The sequence below is a fragment of the Meriones unguiculatus genome, chromosome 21 (assembly GCF_030254825.1).
Source record: "Meriones unguiculatus strain TT.TT164.6M chromosome 21, Bangor_MerUng_6.1, whole genome shotgun sequence".
In the NCBI taxonomy this organism is placed as follows: Eukaryota; Metazoa; Chordata; class Mammalia; order Rodentia; family Muridae; genus Meriones; species Meriones unguiculatus.
In genome coordinates, this window is record NC_083368.1 from 3,088,600 (window position 1) to 3,096,842 (window position 8,243).

The 8,243-nt window shown below is 37.6% G+C and overlaps 1 pseudogene; it reads right to left on the bottom strand.

Annotated features, from left to right (window-relative positions):
• Positions 1-3,486: 3,486 nt before the first annotated feature.
• Positions 3,487-4,420, bottom strand: LOC110543334 (olfactory receptor 4C5-like; annotated as a pseudogene).
• Between the last annotated feature and the right edge of the window lie 3,823 nt (positions 4,421-8,243).

The following is an 8,243-nucleotide window of genomic DNA, read 5'->3' on the forward strand; positions in this document are numbered from 1 at the left end:
ATTGTCCTTGGTTGGGGTATCATTCTCTTCAGGGCCCCCAGGGCCCATCAGTACTTTATTATATCATTTCCACCTCTCCCCTCTATGTTGTTTCTCCTATAACTATACTCATCTCCTTGACCTTGAAAAGTTCATTTATTCTTTAATTTTCCACATGCAAGGTGTTTATGACTGACTTTGGGTTGGATACCCTATCAAAGAACTTGTTCTTGGACAAAACTGACTATCTTTCTCTTGGCAGACATTGGTTGCCTAGAAGAGGGGACAGAAAAGTTTTAAGAGCCAAAGGGCCAGAATACCTGCCAGTCTTTCTAGACATGACAGGAGAACTGCACTCATGACATTCCAAAAAATGAATGTCTAACCAAGACAAACATAAAAATAAGATAGTAAACATGCCAACAAAAATGGGGAAATTTTCACAAAACTCATCCCTTTATGAAGAGCTGCAGAAAATCAATGTTTTATATTTCCTTAAAATAACAGTGTTTGTGTTTCAAACTATTCTCCATCTCACTGATCTGCAATTCTATATGCAGATTTGAGTATTTATAATTTCATTATTATTTACTTAGACACCCACTTATTTCATTTAAGTATCTTTGCTCTTATACACTATGTTATTTATTCTATGCAAGATATTTCAGAGGGAAAATATATGAAAAAGTTTTCTGTTTCTGTTTTTTATTGTTATTTTATTAATTACAGTTTATTCACTTTGTATCTCCCCTGTAGCTCTCTCACCCCTCCCCTTCCAATCCCTCCCTCTCTTCTTCTTCCCCACCCTTACCCCTCCCCAGTCCACTGATAAGGGAGGTCCTCCTCCTCTTCCCTCTGACCCTAGCCTATCAGGTCTCATCAGGACTGGCTGCTTTGTCTTCTTCTGTGGCCTGGTAAGGCTGCTCCCCACTCAGGGGTAGGTGATCAAAGAGCAGGCCACTGCATTCATGTCAGAGACAGTCCCTGTCCCCATTACTATGGAATCCACTTGAACACTGAACTGCTACTCTGTGCAGGGGTTCCAGGCCATCTCCATGAGTGGTCCTTCGCTGAAGTATCAGTCTCAGAAAACACCTCTGTGCCCAAACTTTTTGGATTTGTTGCTCTCCTTGTGGCACTCTTGTCCTCTCCAGGTCTTACTATCTCCCCCTTCTCTCATAAGATTCCCTGCACTCTGCCCAAAGTTTGGCTATGACTCTGAGCATCTGCTTTGATACCCTGATCAGTAGAGTCTTTCAGAGTCCCTCTGTGGTAGGCTCCTGTCCTCTTTCCTGTTTTCTCCCTCTTCCGATGTCCATCCTCTTTGCCTTTCTGAATGGGGATTGAGCATCTTAGCCAGAGTCCTCCTTCTTGATTAGCTTCCTTGAGTATACAGATTTTAGTATGTTGATTCTGAATTATATGTCTAATATCCACTTTTGAGTGAATATATACCCTGTGAGTCTTTCTGCTTCTGGGATACTTCACTCAGGACGATCTTTTCCAGTTCCTACCATTTACCTGAAAATTTAATGATTTCCTTGAGCAGGGTGATAAATATGGATCTATTTGCATTTTTTATTGCTGAGTAATATTCCATTGTGTAGATGTACCACAATTTCTGTATCCATTCCCCCACTGAGGGGCATCTGTGCTGTTTCCAGCTTCTGGCTATTACAAATAAGGCTACTGCAAATATGGTTGAGCAAATGTCCTTACTGTGTACTTGAGCCTCTTTTAGGTATATGCCTAGGAATGGTATAGCTGAATCTTGAGGAAGCGCTATTCCTAGTTGTCTGAGAAAGTGCCAGATTGCTTTCCAGAGTGGTTGTACAAGTTTACATTCCCACCAGGAATGGAGGAAGGTTCCCCTTTCTCCACAACCTCTCCAGCATGCGTTGTCACTTGAGTTTTTGATCTTATCCATTCTGATGGGTGTAAGGTGAAATCTTAGGGTCGTTTTGATTTGCATTTCCCTGATGACTGAGGATGTTGAGCATTTCTTTAACTGTTTCTCTGCCGTTTGATATTCCTCTACAGAGAATTCTCTGTTTAGCTCTGTACCGCATTTGTTAATTGGATTACTTAATTTGTTGCTGTTTAAGTTCTTGAGTTTTTTACATGTACTGGATATTAGCCCTCTGTCACATATAGGGTTGGTGAAAATCCTTTTCCAATCTGTAGGCAGTCCTTATGTTTTGACAACAGTGTCCTTTGCTTTGCAGAAGCTTTTCAATTTCATGAGGTCCCATTTATTGATTGTTGCTCTTAGAGCCTATGCTGTTGGTGTTCTGTTCAGAAAGTTGTCTCCTGTGCCAATGAGTTCAAGGCTCTTCCCCACTTTTTCTTCTAACAGGTTTAGTGCATCTGGTTTTATGTTGAGGTCTTTGATCCACTTGGACTTTAGTTTTGATCAGGGTGATAAATATGGATCTATTTGCATTTTTCTACATGTAGACATCCAGTTAGACCAGCACCATTTGTTGAAGATGCTATCTTTCTTCCCCACTGTATGTTTTTGGCATCTTTGTCAAAGATCAGGTGTCTCTAAGTGTGTGGGTTTATTTTTGGGTCTTCTATTCAATTCCATTGATCCACCATTCTCTTTCTATGCCAGTATCATGCAGTTTTTATTACTGTTGCTTTATAGTACAGTTTAAGATCAGGGATGGAGATACCTCCAGAAGATCTTTTATTGTAGAGGATTATTTTAGCAATTCTGGGTTTCTTTTTATTATATATGAAGTTGAGAATTTTTCTGTAAAGAATTGCGTCGGTAATTAGATGGGAATTGCATTGAATCTGTAGATTGCTTTTAGTAAGATGGCCATTTTTACCATGTTAATCCTGCCAAGCCATGAGCATGGGAGATATTTCCATCTTCTGATATCTTCTAATTCTTTCTTCAGAGACTTGAACGTTTTTTCATACAAGTCTTTTACTTGCTTGGTTAGGGTCACACCAAGGTACTTTATGTCCTTTGTGGCTATTGTGAAGAGTGTTGTTTCCCTAATTTCTTTCTCAGCCAAAAAGTTTTTTTTTTTTACACACAGATTTTACACACACACACACACACACACACACACACACACACACACATCTAAAAGTCTCTTTCTACCAAAGGAATTGTGTTATTGGATATTGATTTAATTAGATTATTCTATGGCTGTATGTGTAATAATTTAAATCACTTCTTGGATTTCATTGGAGAAAATTATTTACTCTGGAAATAGCAAGGTTATAATGTTAACATTTCTCCTGGAAATGTACAGTGTAGCAATCTAATTTTTGGGATGAGTTTTGCCACAAAGATTTTCATTGCTCAAAATGTTCTAAGTAGAAAAACTTTAAGTTATCTTTAGTAATATATCAACCTTTATGAAAGAGAAAACCATACAATTCTAGAAGAAGAAAAATTAAAAAACCCTTATTCCAACTTTAATAGCATTATCTTTTAAATGAGTCACCCTTAATAAAATAAGAATAAAATTTATTTCTACCCTCTGTTCATGTAAATCTTTTCACATCTTTTCTTTGGTTCCACAGTTTTCTCATGACATTTTTCACCTCTGTGTTTCTGAGTGTTTAGATTAAAGGATTTAATGTGGATGTTATCACAGTAGAGAACACAGCCACAGCTTTGTTAATTGGAAAGATGAAAATGGCCTAAGGTAAACAAATATACCAGGTACAAAAAATGGGAGGACCATTGTAATATGGGAGGCACAGGTGGAGAGAGACTTTTGCTGTTCTTCAGTGCTATGAGTCTTGAGTGCAAAAAGAATGAGGACATAGAAGATGATAAGAATAGAAAATATTAGCCTACACATTAGCACACAGTTGACAGAAACAAAGCATCCAAAAATATGGATTGTCAGTGCAAGAGAGTTTTAGGAGGGGGAAAAGGTCACAGATGAAATGGTCGATGTTATTTGGGCCACAGAAAGGCAACCAGACCATAAAGAGAATTTGAATCAGAGCATGAAGAAATTCCCCAGCCCAGGGCATGGAAACCAGAAAGCCACACACTTTCCTTTTCATTGTGATCATGTAGTGCAGGGACTTGCAGATGGCCATACAGAGGTCATAAGCCATGGCTGTGAGCAGGATGATCTCAATACCACCAAAGAAATGTTCTGCAAAGATCTGAGTCATGCAGCCATTAAAAGAGATAGTTTTCTTTTCAGCAAGGAAAACAAATATCATTTTTGGGGCCATGGTGGAGGAGCAGCAGCCATCTATGAAGGATAAAAAAGACAGAAAAAAGTACATGGCAGATCCCAGTTTGGGCTAGAGGTGACTATGTTACAGTAATGAGTAGATTGCAATGAGCATAAGAGAGTAGACGACTGTAAACACGACAAACGAAAAGTTTCTGCACATTTGGCTTCTGTGTAAGTCCAAGCAGAATAAATTCCATTAAATTCTTCACTTGCTTCATGAATCTAGTTTGAGATTTGGATAATTAATTAATCTGTAAATAGCTTGCTGAGTAGTATTCCATTGTGTAGATGTACCACAATTTCAGTATCCATTCCTCAGCTGAGGGCTATCTGGGCTGTTTTGCTATGAAACACTTGCCTATTAATCAAAAGTAATCATGGGAAGTAAGAAAACGTTTAAATATGCTTCCTACACATAGGAGGTATAAATATAAATATCAATATAGTGAATAACCACGTTTTAAGAACAAACATAGACAAGCCCTCTTGGGATTGCCAGCTATAGTTGAGTTTCTGTGTCTTCTGTGAAAGCAACTTTGGAGATGATTCTTCTTGAATCTATTACAGTGTTGACTCTTTAGTTCCTATTAATGATTCTTCCCATCTTTTAGAAATATACATTTTATATAAATAAATGAAAATCCCATGTGTGTCCATTGTACTTTCATATTTATTCTATTCATTCCTCTAATAATCTGTGAAGTTGTGTTGTTATTTTTACTTTGTAAATTGGGAAGCAGGATGCAAGGTGCCAAGAAATATAGCTCAGTAAGAATCACGATTATAAGCGAGTACACTTATAATTCTGAACCTAATATACTTGAGTACTATGATAAAAATATTTAACATTTTACCAAAGAATCAGGAGACAAGGGACTTTGAGGAAGGAAGAAATAGGGTTTCAGAGAGAACAATATAAAGGAGCCTCTAATGAATATTGTTTTCCAAATATTTGGGAATTCAAAAATGTCATCATTAGCATTTGTATGTACATGCATGGTAATAAAATCTCTCCATGAAACTTCTAGCTATATTTAAGGGATATTATTTGCGCACAATTATTTGCTTATTTTAATATAAAACCTAAGTTCAGAATTTAAGAGGAAAAATGATTAACAAGTGTAATCTGACCTAAGTGTTCTATGACTTTTATTAGTGCTTGCTTTCAAGAGTGATACTTACTTTCTTTATATATTATTACCTAACATGCAAAATTAAACATAATATCATATTATTATCTATTTGATTAAAATATTATGTGTTTAGGGGGCCTAAGTCCTTAGTTGATGTCTCAGTCTCTGTAAGCCCCCATATGACTGGGTTAGTTGTCTCTGTTGGTCTTCTTGTAAGGTTCCTATCCAGGTCCTTCCATCTTTCCCTCAATACTTCTGCAGGACTCCCAGAGTTTTGCCCCCTGCTTGGCTGCAAGTCCCATCATTTGTTTAGATCTGCTGTTGACTGGAGCCTCCCAGTCAAGTTAGGCTCCTGGCTGCAAGCATAGCGAAATATCATTATTAGCATCAGGGGCTGGCATTCCATCTTACATCAGACAGAATGGCTAAGATTAAAAAAAAAAACCCTCAAGTGACAACACATGTTGGAGTGTATGTGGAGAAAGGGAAACACTCCTTTATTGCTGGTGTGAATGCAAAATTGTATAACCTCTTTGAAAATCAGTCTGCTGGTTTCTCAGAAAATTGGGACTAGTTTTACCTCAAGACCCAGCTATACTATTCCTGGGCATATATTCAAAAGATGCTTCACCATACATCAAGCACATTTGCTCAACTATGTTCATAGTGGCTTTATTCATAATAGCCCGAAACTGGAAACAACCTAGATGTCCCTCAACCAAAGAATGGATACAGAAATTGTGGTACATTTACACAATGGAATACTACTCAGCTATTAAAAACAAGGAAATCATAAAATTTGCAGGCAAGTGGATAAAACTAGAAAAGATCATCCTAAGTGAGGTAACCCAGACCCAGAAAGACACACATGGTATGTACTCACTTATAAGCAGATATTAGACCTATAGTACAGGATAATCATACAATCCACAGACCCAAAGAAGCTAAGTAACAAGGAGGGCCCAATGGAAGGTGCCTGAATGTCACTCAGAAGAGGAAACAGAATAGACAGCAGAAGTGGATGAAGAGGAGAGAAACAAGGGTGGGGATCAGGTGTAGGGAGAATGGGAGTAAAAGATGAGAGCACTAGAAACAAGAAGGGAAACTGGAGAGGAATATCTCTTGGTCAAGCTGGAGACCTGATACAGGGTAGGCTCCTGGGAGGATATGGGTGTGACTCTAGCCGAGACTCCTAACAGGGGGAGGCCTGAAGACTGAAGTGACAGCCTCCTAGCCTGCGGGACTAGTGGAAGGAGGGGACCAACAACCCACCAACAAAACCTGTGATCCAAAATTACCCGCCTACAACAAGTGTAGGGATAGCCAGGGAGCAAAGATAGAAGGAAAGTCCAAACAATAATTGGCCCAACTGGAGACCCACCCTGTGCTAAAGAGCCAGCCGTTGATGTTAATTATGATACTCTGCTATAATTTCAATCTATGTCTTTTTATTGGGAATTGAGGCCATTGATACTGAGAGATATCAATAAACAATGATTGTTAAGTCCTGTTATGGTGATGGCAGTGATGGTGGTGGTATGTGTGTGTGTGTATCTACCCAAGCTGGTACAGCTATTTTTGTGTTGGTGATGTGAGATTATTTATTTCCTGTGTTTTCATGTGTGTAGTTATAGATAGATAATGTTTAAATTTGATTGTATTGTAGACTATTGTTTCTTCATTTATGGCAATTGAAAGTTCTACTTGACTTTATAAAAGCCCAATAAAACTAAAATGGAGGTTAATTCACATAGTATTATGTTATAAAAACATATTTATATTTTTATTTTTAAGATAGCAGTAAATGTGATTATTATCTTCAAAAATCCAAATTGTTCATTAAAATACAAATTTAGCATAGGTTGGTTTGCCCCTGACAGTTCATAGTAATGATTAGCATGAAATCAAAGTATAAAAACATGCTAAATTAGGAGATGGAAGCACAGAGAGCTAAAGACTCTCAAAAGGGGGGTTACAAAAAGGAACAGTGAGCTATTCCTAAGCGGTTACTGGTCATTTTTGTGGAAATTAAAATGTTCATCATATAATACAAATAATATAATATCAAGGGAATAGAAGGAAAAGCAACATACATGAAGAAGTGCAGAGTACATGAATCTCATTATTGTCTAACTCATGGACCATCCAGATATATTAGTGAAGAACCATAAGAGGAACCGCAAGACCTGCACAAGTTCAAACCACAAAAATATCTCAATATTGAGAAGGGGAAGTGAACACAAATTTCTACTTCTAACCAAGAAGTTGCAATTACTACCTACTGGAAAAGGGAGAATCAATTTGTTCCAATAATGGCCTGCTCTTTGATCACCTCCCCTTGAGGGGGAGCAGCCTTACCAGGCCACAGAAAATGACAATGCAGCCACTCCTGATGTGATCTGATAGACTAAGATCAGAAGGAAGGAGAAGAGGACCTCCCCTATCACTGGACTTGGGGAAGGGCATTCGTGAAGAATGGAGGGGGAGGGTGGGATTGGGAGGGGAGGAGGGAGGGGCTTATGGGGGGATACAAAGTGAATAAAGTGTAATTAATAAAAAAGAGTCTGAATTAAAAATATTATTTTAAATATTATTTTAATCAACAATTATCAACATCAAATACACAAAATTATCACTATCAAACTAATATTTTAAATACATACTTTTTAGATCCCATCACTTTACAAATATTTGTTTATTCAGAAGAAATTAGCTGTGAGCACAGACACATAAGACAGAGAAACATAAATATGGATAACAGCCTGATTTCAAATTTCTACTGAAACAGCTGTATTCAAGTAATATCCAACTCTGCATTACAGTTGATATTTTTATCTCTAGCAAAAAAAAAATGGTGTCTGAGATTTCATATATGGCTTCTGTGTGTAAAATTTAATGAATGGCATGT